Here is a 23,797-nt window from a genome sequence, read left to right on the forward strand (position 1 = left end):
TGTGAACCGGCACTAAAGAGAACCCCCCAAAATTCCTATCAGCTGCACCAAGGTAGGTCATGGGCTTGCAGCACAAGAGGAAACAATACGGCACACAACATGGAACATAAAACGTCACGACTACTAAAAAAAGGTTTACACGCCTCACAAGACATTGCACCTTCAGATAAGCACTAGTGTGACCAACGGAGGAAGGCAAACATTTCTACCCAGCAACCTGGAACCCTTCAGCTGTTGTGGAACTACAGGTCCCAGCACACCTTGTAGTTACAGCAGAAGAGATAAGTTGCCTACGTCTACCAACAAGGAAAGACTACGGGGTAAGGTAGTGATGAGAACCTTGACCGGACAATGCTGGGACTCATCACCTCCTTGTGAAGTACATGGGGGGGGGGGGGGGCTATGCTAAGAGGGGATGGAGGCAGACAGAGGATGAGAAACCTGAAAGCCATCCTGCGTTCATCCCAGGAGCTGCCCATAGTGCGTCTCTTCATTCCATGAATGAGCTCCTGACAGCTGCAGTCTGGCAACCGACTCACAGTAAGTGCTGCAGAAAACGAATAACCAGAAGCCAACTTCCAAATCAGACCAGAGGACTACGTCAGGGATAAGGGGGGGGGGGGGGGTGGGCGATGATAAGGTGCTAGAAAGGTGTGAAGAATGACTGGCGTCTCTGCTTACCAGACAAGCCTGAACCCTTTCATTAGTGCAGAGATGCTCGGGCAATGGGCACATCGCAGCCTGCCCAGTCCCAGCTGTCTATGTTCCAGGGCATATTGGATAAAAAAATAAAGAAGGCGACTGTCAGGCCTGCTGGGCAATGTATATGTCCCCTCTTGTCCTCTCACACTCTTCCTCTTCTCTCTCTCTCTCTCTCTCTCTCTCTCTTCCCCACCAGATCTGTAGAGCACAGCTCCTCTGCTGACAATGTGAGCTGAGCATGTGCAGAATAGAGAGAGATGTGGGAAGCAAAGCCAGAATTGGCATTCCTACCAGACACTCTGAGTGGGAGGGGGAATCTGCAAAGTATTGGACAAGAATCAGAACTTACAGAGGGACCCTGTAACACCAAAATATTCAGAATACAAGCGCACTGTGCGGAAAGCGACCCCCCTCCGCCGTCACCGCCCCCCCACCTCTGGACCAGTTGCCTGTACAGTAATTACTAGGATGGAGACACATGTTCAGCTAGTGATCTTAAAAATAACATCCCGCTCCCTGTAGTTTACACGGGTCTATCGTCACGCGTTTTATTACACTGCCACGTGCAAAAGTCGCCTGAAATCTACAGAGGGACCCCAAAATAATGTGAAAAGTACGACCCTCAGTATATCTAGAAAAGGAAACATTTTGGAACTGAAATGCTCTGTAAATTCCTTCTATTGCAGAATCGATTTGTGATATATGTTATATATGCGATACGTATGCAATTGAAGTATGTTTGTTTGCATAAAATCGATTAAAAAACAATAAAATAAAGAATAAAAAAAAAAAGAAAAAAATGAAAGAAAAGTACGACTTGCTTCTAACTTACAGTGCCTTGAAAAAGTATTCATACCCCATGTTACAACCAAAACACGTAAATGTATTTTATTGGGATTTTATGTGACAGACCAGCGTTTCTCAAACTTTTTTTTGTCGGCGCACCAAAAAGATCTAAAAAAAATTGACGCCACATCTGAAAAGATTCAACAATTTTTTGTGGTAAAGAACTCACCAGTATTTATTTTTACATATACAGTAGACATGTGCACACTTAAATATTTCATTTCAGAATTTGTTTTGTCCGAAAAAAATAATTTATTTAGTTACTTTGGGCCAGATTTTCAGTGGAGATACGACGGCGTATCTCCAGATACGCCGTCGTATCTCCGCGTTGCGCCGTCGTATATATGCGCCTGATTCTTAGAATCAGTTACGCATAGATATCTGTTAGATCCGACAGGCGTAAGTCTCTTACGCCGTTGGATCGTAACTGCATTTTTACGCTGGCCGCTAGGTGGCACTTCCGTCGAATTCCGCGTCGCGTATGCAAATTAGTTAGATACGCGAATTCCCGGACGTACGCCCGGCCGACGCAGTAAAGTTACGCCGTTTACGTTAGGCTTTTCCCGGCGTATAGTTGCCCCTGCTATATGGTGGCATAAGTGCGGTGTAACAATGTTAAGTATGGTTAAGCGTGAACTCCTGCGCTGTCTGAAAGGTGAGGGAGGAGGGCGGGTGGGGGAGGGGGAGGGGCGAACTAAAAGCTAAAAATACTGCTGCAAATATATAAAAGTCTACCTCGATAGACCCGCCCTCCTCCCTCACCTTTCAGACAGCGCAGGAGTTCACGCTTAACTATACTTCACTCACCTTGATCCACCACTCCAGCAGCAGTCATGGACCTCTTCACCTTTGTTGAACAGCGAGAAGTCGATTTAGACCTTGTGTTTAACGATGATGACCCCCCCCCCAAAGACACTAGCAATGTTCAACATTTAATACGCAAATTAGGACATGGCCTTGAAAAGAAGATCAACACCTGGTGGGACATCACCACCTTTGACCGGTACATTAAAGCCAACATTGTGCCTAGACGTCTTAGGTGGGATGTACCCCCCAATGATGGCCTATGTGACCAGGAGTCGATCGACGAATGGTTTAGGTTCTTTAACCTAAAAGGGATGGAGCTCTTACAGCTTCTATTGAAGAGGAAACAAAAGAAGCTTCGTAAGATTGATGCTACACTAGCCACTTTGAAAACACAATTAGACACACATAAAGACACGGCAGAATTCACACGACTAACTACCCAACTAAATAAAGACCTAGTGATTAAGGATTCGGAAGTTAAATTGAGAAAAAGTAAAAAATACACCAGAGACATTAATGACTACAAGAATGATGTAGTCTTCAAATGGCAAAATAAGACTAAGCCACTGGAACCCCCAGATCCCAGCTCTACCTTTTCCACACCGGAAAGGGGAGCGCCACCTCCTACGAGGACACAGGCGACCTCCATTCCGCCACTTCTGGGACTGGACCATAGGGATAGGAGGGAAGAAAGACCAAGAGATCACTACCCAAGAAACCAACATGGTGATGAAAGGTATGGATACCCAAATAATGTCTCCCCTCGCACCCCTTGGAGGCAACCACCACCGAATGGACATACACCACAACAAGGCTGGAAAAAACCAAAAATAAAAAATAAAAACAAGAAACCATATAACAATTGGAACAAAGCAAATTCAGGACCAAGGGATGATAGAGAACCACCTTATGTACCCTATCATCAAACCAGAAGTCCTGTTTATCCTAGTGGTTATTATGACAACAGAGAACACAGAGGGGAGTATCATTATGGAGATCAGTCATATAGAAGAACTCCAAATATTGATACTTATTACAGGCATGAACCACCACCCCAAACGAGACCCAGGGAGAGAAGCCCGATCTACACCAACAATTATTATGCCCCTTTAAGGGATCTGCGTGATACCCATAGAGAGGGCAGGCGAGACTTAGACTTTCGTCAAGAACAGGGATATAACCATCCGTCGTCTTTTTTAGACCGAGGTACAGTATATCACCCCCCAAGGAAACAGGAAGAATCGAAACCAAAAAGCCCTACAAGAAAAGAGGCTGTAGAGCAGGGAAGAGAAAACAGAAGAAGAGACTAATAGGGGAAGGGATCTTCAACCTCACTGACACACCACTCACAACTGAAGAAACAGCAGTACTGGACAAAGGCTTGAAGTATGCACCAGTGAGGAATTTGGATAAATTCCAAACTTACATCGGCATACAAAAATATGCTCGTAAACTAAATATAAAGAAGTACATGTTCGAGAAACCCTTTGTGACCCAGACGTGTGACAACCAACAGGTGGTGCATAGTCATTTGAGGAATAGATCTACCTTTAACCCCAAATTAAAAGATGGGAAACATATTGAGGTCTTCAAACAAATGGTAACTGAAGAAATTAAGAATCTGAGTTTTAAGAAAGTGGAAGAACCTATCTCCATAAAAACTGGCATTAGTAGACTCACCAAAAGAAAGGATCTCGTAATAAGACCTTCGGATAAGGGAGGAGGGATCGTCATCCAAACAACTGAACAATATCACACTGGGATGATGAAACTACTAGAAGACTCCGATACATACAGTGTACTATCCAAAAATCCCATTTTCAAATGGAAAAAGGAGTTAGAACAGGTAGTCCAACTAGGCATTAGGAAGAATATTCTAGACAAAAGGGAAGCTAAATATCTTGTCCCAGAAGCCTGTAGGACCCCTATTATTTACGCACTGCCCAAAATACATAAGGACCTAGTAACTCCACCTTTTCGTCCGATAGTGAACGGGATCGAATCTATTACTGCCAGACTTGGCCAATACATTGATCGATATTTGCAACCAGCCGTGCAGAAAACCTGTGCGTACCTGAAAGACACGAAAGAAATGCTGAGACTCCTGGATGGCATAGATGCCGACGGATCACTCCTGATGGCGACGGCGGACGTATCCTCCTTATATACGATCATCCCCCATCATCTGGCTTGTGATGCTACAAAGTGGGGTCTTCGTAAATACACCAAACTCCCATGCCTCCAAAGGAAATATTTGATTAAATGTTTGGACTTCTGTCTGAAACACAGCCATTTTTGGTACGGGAATCAATATTATTCACAACGAACTGGGGTTGCTATGGGGGCTAAGTTTGCACCCAGCGTAGCAGGACTCTTTATGTCCAAATGGGAGGAAGAGGCCGTCTTTTCCGACTCTCCATCAGATCTTCTATTGTACAAGAGGTACATAGACGATATTTTTGTTTTATGGAAAGGCGACCGTCAGTCGCTCATATCGTTTTTTGAGAAACTAAACGATAACTATGTCAATATTGTTTTGACTTGGCAAATTGAAGAAAAGATGATACCATTCTTAGATTTGGAAATCAGCCGGTCGAACAATGTGTTCAGCACGAAAACGTTTTTTAAAAACGTTGACCGCAATAGTTACCTCCCCATTACCAGCTGCCACCACAAGAACTGGCTCTTTAACATACCCAAAGGGCAGCTGGTACGGCTACGGCGGAATTGCACGATCACTGAAGAATTTCAGATTCAAGCCAACAAAATAGGAGATAGGTTTATAGAGAAGGGATATGAAGGAACCTTTATCCAAGACAAAATAAGAGAAGTATCTGAGCTACAAAGAAGCCAACTTCTTGAAACCCGTAGACCCGTCAGCAAAAAAGATCAGGTCCCTATTATTTTAGAATTCAACGTACAACACAGAAAAATAGAGAAGATTATTCTACGCCACTGGCACATTCTAAAGTCAGACCCAGGTCTAAAGGAGATACTACCCGATAAACCAAAGTTCATGTACACACGAGCGCCTACTTTGCGCGACCAATTGGTCAAGAATGTGATCAACCCCCCCAAAAAAGCTTTCTCCTTTTTTACGGGAAAAGGGTTTTATCCCTGTAAGAGATGCTATTCATGCACCCACACTCATAAACCTAATCTGAAAGTAACCAAATTTCAGTCCAACAGCAATGGGACTCAATATGAGGTCAAAGAATTTATTGGGTGCAATACTGAAGGTGCAGTATACTGTCTGGAGTGCAGTTGCGGCCTCCAGTACATTGGGCGCACCAAAAGACTCTTGAGGATTCGCATTAAGGAGCACGTCAAAAATATTGAAAGCGGGTTCCCAAAACACAGTGTATCCCGCCACTTTGCTGAAGTACATCAAAACGACCCCACACATTTAAGGTTCTGGGGGATAGTGCCTTACTCTAGGCCTTGGCGTGGCGGCCACAAAGTTAGAACACTGAGTCAAATAGAGTCTAAATACATATTCTCCATGGACACTTTTGCACCAAAGGGTTTAAACATAGATTTTGACCTCAATTGTTTTATTAGTGATTTTTGATTTTATTGTGCAAATGCTTCCTCTTACTGTACATATTTATAATCCAGATGGCATCTGGCTGTACGTTGAATGCTGTGGGACATCATGCCTCCTGTGGTTCGGGCTAGTCTATTCTCACTTTTTGAATATTGGCTGTGTCTGTTATCTGACTTCGTTCCTCCATAGTTTCCATCTTTTATTTTTATTTTAAAAGTTTTTATTTTATATATACAGTGTCCTAACTTAGCTACTATTATCAGAAGATCAGTGAGCGTTGCCTCATCCCTGATATGTATGGCAATTTGCAACTCATTCACTGGCACTAAAGCCCTCTTTCCCATAAGCCCTTCATCCCTGTCCCTCCCACTTCCCTCCCCCTGGTATCACACCCTTTCTTTTGTGAGTACCAATCACCCATATTGATACTATGCACCATATGATAATTCACCACTCTCCTAAATCGAGGAAGATAGGTGTAGTATAGGCCTGACTGGGTTCTAGTATATGTGCATTACCCATTCTTGCGTACCAACCTATATATATATTTGTGTTGCATGATCAAAACACCTATTATCATATATGAGGCTAAGACCCTAGGGATCAGGCCGTTGGTCCCCATTAATGTGACACTCCCCTGCCCTTGTTTCTTTATAGCCGTTTTATAGCCATTACTCTTATGGTCACTCTTTACCTCAGTTAGGCATCTGGCACCTATAGACTTCTATTAATTTAGTTCTCTTCTAGTGATATTTATATCTCCATGACAGCCCTTCCCCGCCCCTTTCCTTTCCCCATCCTTTCCGTCCCACCACACCATCCCCCTCCCGATTAGTCCTTACACCCTTTCATGCTATTAGGAGCTTTTGGGTCATACAGATACTTTTATTGTCCAGATATGTTTCTATCGGAGATCTATCACTATGGTTCCACATCGCATATTCCTATATCAAAACATGGTCTTTTGGCCCCTCCCATCCTCTCTCCCCTCCTCCCTCACTTTCTCCACGTTCCAATATGCTTCTCTCCCCTCGGCATTAGGTCTCTCAAAATTGGATTCCGCACCCTGACATTTATGTTTGGTCTGTTCAGATATGACGCCATCCTATTTGTTTTGTACTCCGAACCTCCGTTTTTTTGTTTTGCTTTACACGCGCCACTTGCAATATCTAGCATGGCGCAAGTAGACTACCAGCAGCGTTGTCATTACTCTTAAACTTCAACAAAATGGCCGCCGGGCGCTCATTAATACAGACTATAAATGTCTGTCTATGTGTCCCCTATTTCATCCCCTGATGAAGTCACGTGACCGTGACGATACGCGTCGGGATTGGCAGGCAGGATACACCCCAGCATCCGACGAACAGGCATACGAGTTCGCCACTCGTGGGATTGTTGCTGAGTTCCTGAACTTTTTATGTGAGTTTTTAATCTGTTTTTAATAAAACTGTTTGTACCGCTGACTGGGTTACACTATGGATATCTCTTTTTCACCTCTTCCCCATCATCATGCCATGCGAGCGCTGCATCTAAGGCATTGAAAAGGGAATAGGAGTCACCTTTAGCCCATATCAGCTGAGACATCTCCACACACGCTGAACCCTTGGGGAGACCAAACAGTCAGCCCACGACTTCCAAGACCTAGTGGGGGAGAAAATAGAGGAAATATAGAGGGACCTACGAGTTCGGTACTCGTGGAGACGAGCCTGAGATCTCTCACCTACATGTGAGTGCACTCCCACCCGTCAAGACCCCAATTAACAGCCCCCGTTGTGACGTTATTTCACCATCAGCTTTTTGTTGTCTTTTTACTTTGTTTTTTCATATGACACATTGGACGGAGATTTCTCTATTTGTGGACCATAAAACATCCAGACCAGGTTGATCTGGAGATATTGCGATCAACTTGAGGTGAGCAGCTGGGCCCACCAGAGGTGTATATATGTAATCTTGGTGTTGGCTCAACTACTCTATCCCACTCACACTCCGGATTCAAGGGTCTTATATGTACTTTCTCTAGAACTACCTTCCGTGTGTTTTTCCTTAAAAGTGTGTGTATTTTGTGTATTATTATTTATACAACACTTGCACTGTTGGAGATTGACTTTTGATGAAACACACCCATACACGGCAGAATTGTGCCAGATTTGGACTTTTTTCAGAGTGCCGGACTTTTATTGAGGACCGTTGTTTTGTGATTCATTGTTATTTTCTATGTTAGATAATATTATCTTCACTAGTCACTTTGTAGTATACTACCCTATTTCATTATTTGTCCCCTACATATTCTACAGCGCAAGTATTTCACTTGACACAATGTTAAGTATGGCCGTCATTCCCACGTCGAAATTTGAAAAAGTTACATTGTTCGTCCGTGAATGGGGCTGGACGTCATTTACGTTCACGTCGAAACCAATGACGTCCTTGCGGCGTACTTTGGAGCAATGCACACTGGGACATTCCACGGACGGCGCATGCGCCGTTCGGGAAAAACGTCAGTCACGTCGGGTCACAGTACATTTACATAAAACACGCCCCCCCTGATCCAAATTTGAATTAGGCGGGCTTACGCCGGCCAATTTACGCTACACCGTCGCAACTTACGGAGCAAGTGCTTTGAGAATACAGCAATTGCCTGTCTAAGTTGCGGAGGTGTAACGTAAATCGGATACGTTACGCCGCCGCAAAGATACACGGTTCTATGTGAATCTAGCCCTTTGTTTTTATTTATTTGGTTTCGTAAAAAAACAAATGCATTAGTCTGAAAATCCGAATTAAAAGCGAATGTCTGCCGAATTATTATTATTATTTTTTTTTTTAAGTCAGCAGCTACAAATATTGCAACTGCTGTCTTTTAAAATAAGGACACTTACCTGTCCAGGGCGCCCGTGATGTCGGCCCCCGTAGCCAATCTCTGCCTTGGCTCTCGGATGCTGCTGCCGCCATCTTCGGTAGAAGGGAATCAATCAGGGAGTGAAGCCTTGCGGCTTTACTTCCTGGTTCCCTACTGCGCATGCGCGACTCGCGCTGCGCAATGACCCTGGTCCCTGCTGTCTTCTGAGACCTGCGTGTCTCCCAGAAGACAGCCAGGGGGGGGGCGCCAGACGTGGCTTAGATAATGCAGGGATCTATGCCTGGAAGTGATTGCAAATACCTGTCTTAGGTCCCTGCCCCCCCTCCCCCCTGAAAGGTGCCCAATGTGACACCGGAGAGGGGGGGGGGGATCCGGACAGCAAAGGTTCCATTTATGTGTGGACCTCTGCTTTAAGGTCGAATCTGTCAATTGAATGTTCTAAGAAGATTCGACTAAGCAGCTAAACTATATGATGCCGCAATCATCCATATATAATTATATTTATTATTATTACTAGTCAACAAACATTAGAATTCTTCTATAGACTATGGGCGGAGCATTTGACCATATATCACCGGGGTGGCTTCCCCTACTCGGCGGCCTCTCGTTCTCCTGCTCTCCACGGTTCATTACAGTGACCATTTCCTCCCTCCTCCTCAGCCAATCGGAAGTCTTCTCTTTTCGGCCAATTGGAAAAACGGGTCTCACACCGGCTTCTGATTGGCTGGATTGAGGATCAGTGTTTCAACAGTGAATATTCATTTGCTGTTGTAGCACACCTGGGTGGGCTCCGGTAGCCTTCTCTGTGACCAGGGGTGGACTGACAACTCATGGGGCCCTCGGGCAATAGGAGATTATGGGGCCCCTGGGCAATAGGAGATTATGGGGCCCCCGAGCAATAGATTATGGGGCCACACAGTATACACACACACATAGACACACAATATGCACACACAGTAGAAATACACACAGAATATACATACACACACTGAAAAGGTACTGGAGAGGTGGGGCAGCTATAATCTTGGGATTAAAAAAAAAACAAAAAAAAAACAGATTTTTTACATACTGTCCCTGGTTTTACTGAGGCTGGCAACCCTGATGGGGTCCCCTAGTGGCATGGGGCCCTCGGGCAGTGCCCGAATGGTCAGTCCACCCCTGTCTGTGACCCATGCCCACCCTATTTTGAAGCCCATTAGAACCTCTGCCTCTAATCAGGTGCTTCAAAGAAGAAAAAAAGAAACACCACCATTGTAATTCATGCGCCTGGTGCCCTGAAAGGGGCCGGCCATGGATAGATTCATGCTATGCATATATCGATCTATTGCATATAGGGGGAGGCCTGGAGAGGGCTGCTGCTGCTTGTAATCCAAAGCACTTGTATACCAAAGCAAATTTCCCCATAAGAAATTATAAAAACTCAGATGATTCGTTCCACAACCATTTAAACTGAAGTCCTTCAGTTTATAGTCCATATAAAAAGATTATAGCAATGTGATAAGTTGTGTAACCATAAAATGTCCATCCACAAATGGCAGCCTCCACAAGGGGATTAGAAGGAAAATCCAGCAGGAGCTCCAGAGTATAAAAGAGAAGAGAGGCGCCTCCAAGGCCTCATGTACAATGCTGCTGGTAAACGGAGCAGTTGGGTGTTTTTTTCCCGCTGCCCCTGAACTCTCTCCTCTACGTGATCTAATCAATACACAGGGCTGTTTATAGTAGTTTCTAGGCAATTAAGTTTAGAACCTTTTTTTTGGAATGCAAAAAAAAAATGCATTCAGAAACAGCAAAATGTCTGAAACGCGGTAACATGTTTAGCAGCGTTTTCTTTACAGACATTTTTCATTTTAAAAGAAAAATAAAAATATTTTTTTTTTTGTTAAACGCTTCTAGTGGCATGTAAATGTGGCAAGTAAACATGGCTAGACGGACGTTTTTAGACATCGGTTTCTAGCTGTCAAGTTAAATTGTTCAGGAGAGGTTGAAGCGGAGGTCCACCCAGCAGCTACACATACTGTACACATACTGCAGCTGCTGTCTTTTAATAATAGGAGACTTACCTGTCCTGGAGTCCAGCGATGTCGGCAACCGCAGCTGTCGGGCTCTGCCGCCGCCATAAGAAAACCCGGCAATGTAGCCTTACAGCTTTACTCTGGGAACCCTACTGCGCATGCGCAAGGCTCCGCTCTTCTCTCCTACTGGCCCGGCGACAGGGGGAGTAAGGAGGGAGCCCCGCGGTGACGTCATGGGCCGCGGTGCACCTCCCGGAAGTGGGAACAGGATACCTACCAATTGTGGCACCAGAGGGGGAGAGGAGTTAAATGAGCGCAAGTTCCACTTTTGGTTGGAACTCCGCTTTAAACAACGTCCCGTGTACATGAAGCCTAAGTGTAGCAATATGTTGCACCTTCATTAATGTTTCATTAATATTGCTACACTTAAAGAGGAAGTAAACCCTGATGGGTTTTACTTTCTCTTTATTTACCTGCAAAAGGTAAAACATAATGGGCTAGTATGCATTGCATAGTAGCCCATTATGTGTCACGTACCTGAAACCAAAGCCTGCTATGTTACCGTTGTCCCCACTAGCAGTCAGCGTTCATCTTCACCCCTCTTCTTTCTGGGGCCGCAAACTCCAGCTCTGTGACTGGCCGGAGTCGCGTAAAGTCACTCCAGCGCATGCACGTGGGAGCCACCAGTCACGGCATAACCTCCTTTAGAAATGTCAAGATCGCCGTTCCTATAGTGTGCCTGCGCCATTGACATCGGCGCACGTCTATTGTAAATATCTCCTAAACCGTGAAGGTTTAAGAGATATTTCCAGCACCTACAGGTAAGCCTAGGACTCCTTTCATACTGGGGCGTTTTTTCGGGCGCTTTGGAGTTAAAAAAAAAAAAAGCCTGTAAAGTGCCTGAAAGAAGCCTCATCTGCAATCCCAATGTGAAAGCCTGAGTGCTTTCAGAGCTGCCAGCGCCCGGAAAACCGCTGGTAAAGCGCTGCTAAGAACCCTTTCACACTGGGGCGTTTTTAAGACGCTTTGGCATTAAAAAAAAAAATCTCCCTCAATGGGAAAGGCGCTTTAGGAGCAGTGTATTCAACGCTCCTAAAGCGCTGCAAAGAATCTGCTTGCAGGACTTTTTTTGACGCCCTGCCAGCGCAGCGCCTCAGTGTGAAAGCACTCGGGCTTTTACATTGGGATTGCAGATGCAGCTTCTTTCAGGCGTTTTTTTTTTTAACACTAAAGCGCCTGAAAAACGCCCCAGTGTGAAATCTAGGCTTACCTGTAGGTAAAAGTGGTTGTACAGGGTCTCTTTAAGAAGCGCCTCTCTTCTCTTTTATACTCAGGTGTGACGCTACTTGTATATAAAGTTAAAATGTATAAAAAAATAAAAATTTGCTAGTCTTGAAAAACGCAGGTTTTACTGTAGATTTTAAATTGAATATGAAGGATGCGCCTACACAACACACAAATACAAACAAATGGAACGGTCCCTATCATTAGAATATAATTAGAGCGATCGAGTTCTTCCGAGATCTCGCACAAGTCTTGCGTTACAGAAAGGAACCAATGAATGACAGACTGACCGAGATTGTACTTTTTAAACTTTTGTGACATTGATTTAATGTTTCGATATGTTCAAGGATTTCAAAACGCTAGAAATTTAAAATATTTTTCAAAACTCCCACAGCACACCTGCGAATCTCACGTTTGAGAATGACTGTGATAGACCAACACAAAGTGGCACATAAAATTGTGAAGTGGAAGGAAAATGATAAATCCTAATAACCCTTTCACGCCGAGTGTACGCATATATGCGTCCTCGGCTTTCGGGGGTTATACCGGGATGATGCCTGCAGCTGCTTCCGGTACCGTTGTTTAGAACGGGCGATTGGCTATCCAGACATAACAACCGATGCAGCTAAAAGCCGCTCAGTTGTTATGCCGGAGGAGCCTCTCACCTCTCTCTCGCCGCTCTGACCGGGCCTCCCGTCCCACCGGGAGACGCGATCCTCCATCCGGCGCCTTGTGTGTCCAGGCAGAGACTGAAACTAAGCCATAAATGGTTTTAAATCAGCCTCCGCAATGGAAACACGGAAGCGACGTCATGACGTCACTTCCGGGTTTCTCGGCTGCCAATGGCGCCGGATTTAAAAAAGTACACAGTATTCAGAATTGCCGTTTTCGGCAAACTGAATACTTTGAAGTGCAAAGGAGGAATCGGGGGTCTAAAAGATAAAGAGTACCTGTCACCACCTATTACTATCACAAGGGATGTTTACATTCCTTGTGACGGTAATAACAATTTAATATTATAAAAAAAAAAAAAAAAAAAAAAAGCAGGGCGGTTTTAAGGGGTTAAGGTGCTTCAGAAGCGCTGCCCATTCATTGCAATGGGCAGGGTGTTACCAAATACTTTTGGTAATATATTGTATGTATAATACTGAACAAAAAAAAAAAAAGTATTATACATACAATATATTACCAAAAGTATTGGGACCTGTACAATATGGATTCTGGTTGCTATGAGTTACTGCGTTTGTGAAGATGTCTTTAAAGCATAAGACCCAAGCTAGGCTCACATACACTATATTGCCAAAAGTACTGGGACACCTGCCTTTACACCCGGGGTCTCAAACTGGCAGTCCTCCAGCTATTGAGGGGACTTGTAGTTTTGCAACAGCTGGAGGGCCGCCAGTTTGAGACCCCTGCTTTACACGTACATAAACTTTAACCACTTCAGCCCCGGAAGAATTTACCCCCTTCCTGACCAGAGCACTTTTTGCGATTCGGCACTGCGTCGCTTAACTGGTTGCTGACCAGCTGCCGTCGTTTTACAGCGGCAGGTCGGCTCCCCTGCGCGAGAGCCCGTAGCTATACGTTGGCTCTCGCGCAGGCCACTAGGGGCGCATGCGCGCACTCCCCGCTCGCCCCTGACTCCTGTGCGTGTGCCCGGCGGGCGCGATCGCCGCCGGGCACACGCGATCGCTCGTTACAGAGCGGGGACCTGTCAGGGAGAGAAATGCTGATCTTCTGTTCATACAATGTATGAACAGAAGATCAGTCATTTCCCCATGTCAGTCCACCCCCCTACAGTTAGAACACACCCAGTGAACATACTTAACGCCTTCCCCGCCCCCTAGTGTTAATCCCTTCCCTGCCAGTGGCATTTTTTATAGTAATCAATGCATTTTTATACCACCGATCGCTATAAAAATGCCAACGGTCCCAAAAATGTGTCAAAAGTGTTCGAAGTGTCCGCCATAATGTCGCAGTACCGAAAAAAAAAAAAAAAACGCTGATCGCCGCCATTACTAGTAAAAAAAAAATATTAATAAAAATGCCATAAAAATACCCCCTATTTTTTAAACGCTACAACTTTTGCGCAAACAAATCAATAAACGCTTATTGCAATTTTTTTTTTACGAAAAATGTGTAGAAGAATACATATCGGCCTAAACTGAGGAAAAAACTTTTTTTTTATATATTTTTGGGGGAAATTTATTATAGCAAAAAGTAAAAAAATATGATTTTTTTTCAAAATTGTCGCTCCATTTTTGTTTATAGCACAAAAACTAAACCGCAGAGGTGATCAAATACCACCAAAATAAAGCTCTATTTGTGGGAAAAAAAGGACGCCAATTTTGTTTGAGAGCCACGTTGCACGACCGCATCATTGTCAGTTAAAGCGACGCAGTGCCGAATCGCAAAAAGTGCTCTGGTCTTTGACCAGCAATATGGTCCGGGGTTTAAGTGGTTAAACTGACAATTGCGCGGTCGCGCGACGCTGTACCCAAATAAAATTGACGTGTTTTTTTTTTTTTACACAAATAGAGCTTTCTTTTGGTGGTATTTGAGCATCTCAGCAATTGAAATCGTTTGCGCTAAAAAAAAAAAAGAGAGGCAATTTAGAAAAAAACCCTATTTTGTATTTTTTGCTACAATAAATATCCCCATTTTTTTTTTTTTTTTTAAAAAGGCATAATTTTGTTTTTCATGCAAAAGTAAAAAAAGAAAAAAGTACAAAACAAAACATCAAAGGGCCTTACATAGACAGTACACTAATTGCACACAAAGTTACACTAGTGTTTATTTATTTTCTAACAGTATGTCTGAATGTGGTTTTATCCCAGTATGTTTATTCCTCTGTAGTGGTGAAATAATGCAAACATCTGGAGAGCACACATTTGTTCTGGCTTCCCTCGTATACATTGGTCTATATTTCCATATATATAAAAAAGAAAAGGGAAAAAAAAAAAAATAGGACACGGTAGCTGTGAGCGTAGGACATCTGACCATCTGTTCCCAGCGTCAGGTGACTGATCCCAGCCAATGGAGTCGCAGTCAGGTGACAGAGCTCAGCTGTCACTCCGAATGAGCATCACCCTCTCAGCATCTCTGATGGGATGGCATCCTGGGACAGCAGTGCCATGGACAGTTACGTGGTCACAGAGTTACGTGACAGAGTCATGCTGGGCCTTATGCACAGGGAAATCTAGCCAGCTACCGCTAGACAAAATCAGACAAAGGCAATAGAGGAGGTAAAACAAACTAAGCTGCAGTTGTTTAAATAGGACCGCGATTATCCAGCCCACCGTCAGCAGCTAAAAAGGTGACACTAGGGTGACGAGCACAAAGCAAGATGTCATCACATCTATTCCCAGACTCAGCAATTCCAGATCCACTGCGGAGCCTCGGGGCAAAGCCGACTCATTTTCCAGCACCGGGGAAGAGAAGATAATGAGGAGAGCGCAGGTGCTGAGAACAAGATGTCGTTTTGGTGCCTCCAAAATAATTAGAAGCTTTTCTGTGGTCCTTTCAGACCTGCGTATGTTCCAGGAGAAATGGTCATGCTCATAGATGTGCGCACAGGGTGTGCCAGGTGTGCCCAGGCACACCCTAATCACCCTGTGCAGAACAGATCCCCCCTACTGACCTGGCTCTCCCTCCTTCCCCCCACAGTACTGCCAGCTTCCCTCCTCTCCCACCGGTTGTTACTGTGGATGTTTTAGGATGAGTCGGGGAAGGGGCCAGTAAATATGCCATTTACTGGCCCCTTCCCTTTCTGAATGAACATCGTGAGTGATCGGTAGAGTGTGTTTGAGCTTTGGGGTGCACACTGTAATGCCAAAGGCTGCACACACCTATGGTCATGCTGGTCTGTAAAGGAACAAAAAACACTTTGGTGTCAAAGCGAGAGGGTATGGTGGGAACGAGTTCTGTCAGATGAGGAGAGCCTAGGACTCGAAGGATTGCCCTGCCTTCAGAAAGCTTCAAACAAGTTTAAAAATAATTGCATACAGTAAAACCTTGGACTGCGAGCATAATTCATTCCAGAAACATGCTTGTAATCCAAAGCACTTGTATATCAAAGCGAATTTCCCCATAAGAAATAATAGAAACTTGGATAATTTGTTCCACAACCATTTATTGATGGGTTCTTCAGTTTAGAGTCCATACAAAAAGATAATAGCAATGTGATAGGTTGTGTAACCATAAAATGTCCATCCACAAATGGAAGCCTCCACAAGAGGATTAGAAGCAAAATCCAGCAGGAGCTACAGAGTATAGAAGAGAAGAGAGGCGCCTCTAAAGCCCCGTACACACAATCGTATTTTCCAACAGGAATTGTGTGAGGACAGGCTGTAGGCGGAAAATACGACCGTTGTATGCTCCATCAGACAATTGTCGGATTTTCCAGACAAATGTTGGATAGCATACTTTAAACACGCATGCTCAGAAGCAATGCTCACCACACACACACACACACAACATTAGCAGAAGGTGCCCAAAGGGTGGCACTAAAGAGCTGAAAAATCACAGTTTTGTTGGCCAACAATTGTGTGCTGTTTGCATGCAAGACAAGTTCATGGCCAACGCCCTTCGGACAAAAGTCCTACGCTTTGCCCGCAGAATATCCAATCTTGTGTACGAGGCTTTAGTGTAGCAATATGTTGCTATATGTTGTACCTTCATTAAATGTAACCGTATTTTTTTTTTTTTTGAAAAGCCCATGGCTCCACCCGGTGCCCAAAAAGAAAGTGCACACACAAAGACTGACACAAAACATGCAACGGGTGTTTACACTGTCCTCCACTAGGAAGGCCCTTACCGTGATCCCCCGGGGCGTTAGGCTCTAGACGGGGACTGAGGTACTCACATTGGTCCATCTGGCCGAAACAGACCCAACCCAAGTACTTGGTGGGGCTCCCCCGAAGGGAGACCCCATGAGAGCAGGCGAACTAAGCCGGAAGGCCATGTCCACTCACTCCCAAGACGTTCAGGGCAGGCCCGAGGACCTACACCCTACTGACCACACTGTGACAAACGTGTAGACAACCAAAAAAAATACAAAAAAGTGACGAACACAGGGGATAAATAAAAAGAAAGTGGGGGAGAAGGAAAGTGGGAAGAGTGAAAAGTGACTATTGTGTATCACAATGGCCGGCCCTCCAGCCAGGAATAAAAATACGTCGTCTTTGTCTTCCCGGCATTGTGGCACGTGAGCGTGCACGCACCGCCGGCGGATCGCTCTTGCCGCATCACTGTCGACCCGATGTGCCGGGCACCCGCAATTTGCTCATCACAGAGCAGAGACGTGGATCTGTTCTGTTCTGTCAGGGGAGAGGAGAACTAATCGTATGTTCCTTGTATATAAGAACAACGATCGGGTTCCTCCTCTCATCAGTCCCCCGCCCCCCCCCCACAGTTAGAATCACTCCCTAGGACACACAATTAACCCCTTGATCGCCCCCTAGAGTTAATCCCTTCCCAGCCAGTCACATTTATACAGTAATCAGTGCATTTTTATAGCACTGTACGCTGTATAAATGTGAATGGTCCCAAAATAGTGTCAAAAGTGTCCGATACTTCCGCCGCAATGTCACGATAACAAAAAAATAAATAAAATAGTATCCATTAGTAGTAAAAAAATAAAAATTTATAATAAATATGACATAAAACTATCCACTATTTTGTAGACGCTATAACTTTTGCGTAAACCAATATAAAACTTATTGCGATTTATTTTTACTTTTTTTAACAAAATAATGTAGAAGAATACGTATCAGCCTAAACTGAGGAAATTTTTTTTTTTAAAAATAAATAATCTTACAGGGGTTATAACCTTCCATTACCCTATCAAAAATGAATAAAACATTTTTTTTCTTAGTTCTACTTTAAAGTGGAGTTTCCATTCCAAATATGTTTGTTTCATTATTGTGCTCATTAGACCCAAAAAGAAAAAAAAGTAAAAAAAAAATGTTTACTCATCTGGAAATGTCTGTTGCTATGCAGTCCCACGAAATCTGCCTTTGGAATCACCTAGGATTCTGACATCATCTCCCTCTAATGCTCCTGGGAAATGTGTGTCATCATTTCCCAGGATGCAGTGCGCTACCCAATTATCACTCCCCATCCAAGACTTCCAGGAAGTAAGTGCTTGTGGGCTTCACAATGCCCACAAGCAAAATGACAACGGTGTGGACATAGTTTTAGAAACTATCTTTTTTGAATAACTATGCGGAGCGGCGGCGGATTGTAAAATAGTAAGTGACCGGATTTATATTATAAAAACACAGGATGAAAGGACATACATTTAAAAAAATGCTAATTGTGGTTGGAACTCCGCTTTAAGATCAAACAAAAATTAATGATCTAATCAGATGCGGTCACATGTCTGTAGTCTGCCCATCACTTTGTTGCACATGTGGATGCCGTTTGCAACTGCCTCTCTGGTTCGAAATAAGAGGCTGGTGCATTGAAAGCGCCCTTGATAAAAAAAGAAGAGGAGAAAAAGAAATCCTGTCCTGTTCATGCATATAGATGGGGTGTTGTGATGACATTAGCAGATTGAAAAGGGTCACATTACTCCTCGTTAGCAAAACACGCTTTGTTTTTGTTGCAATCAGCAGAGCGTTAATAAGGGGTCGGGCCCAGTAAAATAAATCGCACCATCGCCAGACTGAATCCATGGGCTAAATCAAATTCCCTCTAGTATTGACATGTATAGATCAAGCTGATGTATTGGACTGTACCAAGAAGATCAAAATTTCACATGAATCATACAATATTATGTAACCGAAAATAAAAAGCAGCATAGAAAATATGGACTTTATAGATCAAGTAACGCCGGTAACCGTGATTATCAAAGGTTCTGTAAAACCCCTCGTCACCAGTAGCATGCATGGTCTCCACCAAGGTCTCAGCCCCCTACTCACGAAAGTCATGCCCCATACACACAATGGGCCAGATCCACGTACCTTGGCGCATCTATACGTCCGGCGTAGCGTATCTCAGATACACTACGCCGCCGTAACTTACAGCGTATTTTCCGTATCCTCAAAGAATTTGTGCCATAAGTTACGACAGCGTAGTGTAACTGTGTCGGCGTAAGGGTGCGCAATTCAAATGGATGAGATGGGGGCGTGTTTTATGGTAATTCCTATTGACCCCACGCAATCAACGTTTTTTTTTTAACGGCGCATGCGCCGTTCGTGGGGGTATCCCAGTGCGCATGCTCGAAATTAACCTGCAACAAGCCAATGCTTTCGAGGTGAACGTCATTCTACGCAAAGCCCTATTCGCGAACGTTTTACGCAAGCGACGGAAAATTCGACGCTGGCCCAACGTCCATACTTAACATTGGCTACGCCTCATATGGCAGGGGTAACTTTACGCCGGAAAAAGCCTTACGGAAACAAACGTAAAAAAATGCGCCGGCCGGACGTACGTTTTGTGGATTGGCGTATCTAGCTAATTTGCATACTCAACGCAGAAATCGACGGAAGCGCCACCTAGCGGCCAGCGTAAATATGCACCTTAGATCTGACGGCGTACTAAGACGTACGGCAGTCGGATCTAGCCCAGCTTCAGGCGTATCTTGTTTTGTGGATACAAAACAAAGATACGCCGGAGCAACCTAGAAGTTACGCGGCGTATCAATATATACGCCAGCGTAACTGCTTCGTGGATCTGGCCCGATGTCTGACTTTTTTTCGCTTTCTGGTCGCAAGTAGAAATTTAATAGGTTACTAAACTTACGAAAATTCTCATACGACGGAATAAAAAAAAAAAAAAATCAGAAAGGATATCATGTGTTGTAATGTATTTTTATTGTATTTTCAGACAACTATACTGATTATAGTAAATAGTACGATCTGGTATCCTACGAGAAAAATGATCGTGCTTGTCTGATCAGATAATAAAATCGGATGAAGGGTCATGATCGTCTTATCGAAAGCTCTGTACCAACGATGCGATTATTATACGATCGCTTCAAAAGCTGTATTTTTCATACAATTTTTGGATCGTCTACAGGCCATTAGAACACTTAGGCCCCTTTCAGACGGACGGATAGAATGGCGCTTTTAGCTGCGGATTTTCTATTTTTCTACCGCAGCTAAAAGCACACAATGTTTTCCTATGGCCCCATTCACACACAGCGTTTTACGTGCGATTTTGTTACATGCGGTTTGGTGCGAATAGAAAAAATAGAATTGAATGCGTCCAGGTGCGATGTAGCGCAGCTATATGCACATAACCGCAGGTAATCGCAGTCTTTTTTGTCAACTGCGGATAGCAGCGTTAAAAAAAAAAAAAAGGAAAAGAACAGGAAGCACATCATAATCCCAAAAAATAAAAAAGGGTTGCTATGGAAATGAATACCGCAGCTAAACGCGGCCACAATTAAACGCACGTAAACGCATGTAATCGCAATGTGCAAATGCAGCCAATCGCGGTGCCTGGAGCCTTGAATTTCACAAAACATTGGTAGTGCTTTTTACTTCGGCAAAACAGCCGTCCGTCTGAAAGGGGCCTTATGCCCTGTACACACGATCGGAATTTCCGATGGGATAAAATCCGATGGAATTCCGTTCAAGCCGTCTTGCATACACACGGTCAGACCAAATTCCGACCATCCAAAACGCGGTGACTTGAGTCTGAGCATGCGTGTTTTTTTCTCCGTCAGGAGTTCCACACAGACGATTGGGATTTCCGATAGGATTTATTTTCATCGGAAAAATATAAAACATGTTCTAATTTTTAAACTCCGACGGAAAAAAATCCAATGGGGCACAGACACAGGCGGAATATCCAATGAAAAAATTTCGTCTGACTTTTTTCATTGGAAATTCCGATCGTGTGTACAAGGCGTGTGTACAAAAGGGATTACAGGGAAGATCTGGGCTGCACTGCATAACCTTCCCTTTGCTTTACAGGTGAGATGAGTGACCACAGAACAGTGGTGACCAAGGATGAGTGAAATTAGGAATTTACATATCTGGAAACTTTAGTGAAAATCTGGAACTTTCCATGCGAGTTAAAAATTTGGGCAAAATGCACTAGCGAGTCAATGAGGAAGGTAAGAGTAATGTGGTTTGTCATGTGTTTTTTTTCTTTCCAAAGAATAATTCCAGGTGTAGAGTTAGCCACTAGAGGGCCGCTGGATACATTTTCGGGTCCTGCCGTTACCCCACCTTTCACCGGTTCGTACACACGACCGTTTTTCGGGTTCTAAAAAATTACGTTTTTTTTCATTAAAAACGATCGTGTGTGGGCTTCAGAGCATTTTTCGAGTTCTAAAAAACAGGCAAAAAAAATTTGAACATGCTCTATTTTTTCACAACGTTTTTAACGTGGTCGTTTTTCGGGTTGTAAAAAATAATCGTGTGTGGGCTTTAACGACGTGAAAAATCTGCGCATGCTCAGAAGCAAGTTTTGAGACGGGAGCACTCGTTCTGGTAAAACTAGCGTTCGTAATGGAGTAAGCACATTCATCACCCAGTAACAGACAGAAAAGCGCGAATCTTCTTTTACTAACAGGAAATCAGCTAAAGCAGCCCCAAGGGTGGCGTCATCCGAATGGAACTTCCCCTTTATAGTGCCGTCGTACGTGTTGTACGTCACCGCGCTTTGCTAGAGCATTTTTTTTCACAATCGTGAGTAGGCAAGGTCGTTTTAATGATCGGGTTAAAAAAAAACTTCATTTTTTAGAACCCGAAAAACGGTCGCGTGTACGTGGCATAAAAGTCTATGTTAGGAAAATGTCAGATGTGGCTCAGTCACTTCAATCTTTTCCAATGCTTTATTAAACAACTTGCAGCAGTAGAAAGGATAGAGGGTTGGGGAGAAGTTCAGATACCTTGTTTGCAGATCATTGAAGAATTTCTTGGATTCAGAAGACAAAAGCTTTCTGTCGCTGGATCTTTGCAACAACCGGACCGGCCTCTCTCACGACCTAGCAACTGGTACGATGCACGGACAAAGTCTCTGCCACAGACTTAGCAAAACGTGGAAACTCCTGGATAATCCCCTGCCACAGGATTGTTTAGCCAGCAGTCAGTTAGTTGTGGGTCAGCTGCACAGCACCAGAACCTTTAAGCCATCCGGCAGTACTATGAGCTAGGTCAACCTGGGTGTATCCTCCAAACGAGTTACCAGGCCCTTCCTGAGAAACCAGCCTTCCGATTGGTTCTCTCCAGCAAGGTCCTCCCCTGGAATCTTCTCTGTTTGAGTGGCTTCTTCCTGCAGGCAAGATAGCACAGGACCACCTTCAGTTAAGAAGGCCCCAGACACACTTCCTGGGCCTACTTGTAGTAAGTAACTCAGCCTCGAGCCAGCAGGGCCCGAGGTAGGAAAGAGCAGTTGTCACATACCTTAGGCCAGGAGGGCCATGAGGTCAGAGAGAAAAAAATGGCGTCTGTCCCTTAAATATCCTCTCCCAGAATGCACAGCAGTAAAACACTCCCACTGGGCTGTTTCTGGTGAAAGAATAATCAATGCACTTCAGCCTGCTGTACCTCTTACACTGGCCTGTGGTGACAGTGACACCTAATGGCAACAGTGAGAAATGCACACAACACAAAAACAGGAACAGAAGACAAAGTTAAATTTACACAATAAATCTGAACTATTTACAATTCAGATAACCAACTAAATTTACATTATAGCGCCCGCTCTTTAGGAACAGGGCGATACACAGGTATGGTATATTTTTACAGTTTTGAGCTTGGAGCAATGTAATTATGAATATCCCAAAACCTGCCCAATGCCACTGGAGATCATTGAAGACACCTCTAGCACCACTTGCTTTCGGGTCCTGTACTACTACCCTGCTGCATTCTATACACAGGAGGTCGGCCGCTCAGTATTCTGACTGAATGCAAAGGTTGTTTTGATTGGATGAGTTGGAGAGGCGTGAAGTCACCCTCTCTACCTCATCGAATCAAAACGTTTGTCCTTTTTTTCCCACAAATAGAGCTTTCTTTTGGTGGTATTTGATCACCTCTGCTGTTTTTATTTTTTGCGCTATAAACAAAACCAAATAAATATTTTTTACTATAATAAATGAAATGTCTTCATCAGTTTAAGCCAATGTGTAATCTTCTACAATTTTATGGTAAAAAATAAATAAAAAGTGTCTACAAAATAGGGGATAGATAGTAATGGCGACGATCTGCGAATTGATTGCGGGACTGCCACATTGCAGCGGACAGGTTTGCCTTTGGTTAGGGTTGAATGGCTTTACATGGCTCCTGAGGTTTACAGAAGCCCTTTTACATATTTTTTTTTCACTGCAGCAAAAAAATTTATAGAAAAATGAAAAACATAAAAACAGATAGCACACATATACAAGTCAAATACACAAATAAAAGAAAAAACAAAAATTAACCACTTAAGGACCGCCTAACACCGATATACGTCGGCAGAATGGCACGGCTGTGCACAATCACGTACCTGTATGTGATTGTATAATGCCCAGCCGTGGGTCGCGGGCGCGCGACCCGGTCCAAAGCGCCACGGGACTCGCGGACCCGATCACCGCTGGAGTCCCGCGATCAGTCCCCGGAGCTGAAGAACGGGGAGAGCTGTGTGTAAACACAGCTTCCCCGTTCTTCACTGTGGCGCCGTCATCGATCACGTGTTCCCTTATATAGGGAAGCACAATCAATGACGTCAGACCTACAGCCACACCCCCCTACAGTTAGAAACACAGATGAGGTCACACTTAACCCCTTCAGCGCCCCCTTGTGGTTAACT

The 23,797-nt window shown here is 44.1% G+C and overlaps 1 protein-coding gene across 2 annotated transcripts in view; it reads right to left on the reverse strand.

Annotated features, from left to right (window-relative positions):
• The window catches only part of GRAMD1B (GRAM domain containing 1B), a 309,236-nt gene that overhangs the window by 181,857 nt on the left and 103,582 nt on the right, over positions 1–23,797 (reverse strand). The window lies entirely within an intron of this gene.

The sequence above is a fragment of the Rana temporaria genome, chromosome 10 (genome assembly GCF_905171775.1).
Source record: "Rana temporaria chromosome 10, aRanTem1.1, whole genome shotgun sequence".
In the NCBI taxonomy this organism is placed as follows: domain Eukaryota; kingdom Metazoa; phylum Chordata; class Amphibia; order Anura; family Ranidae; genus Rana; species Rana temporaria.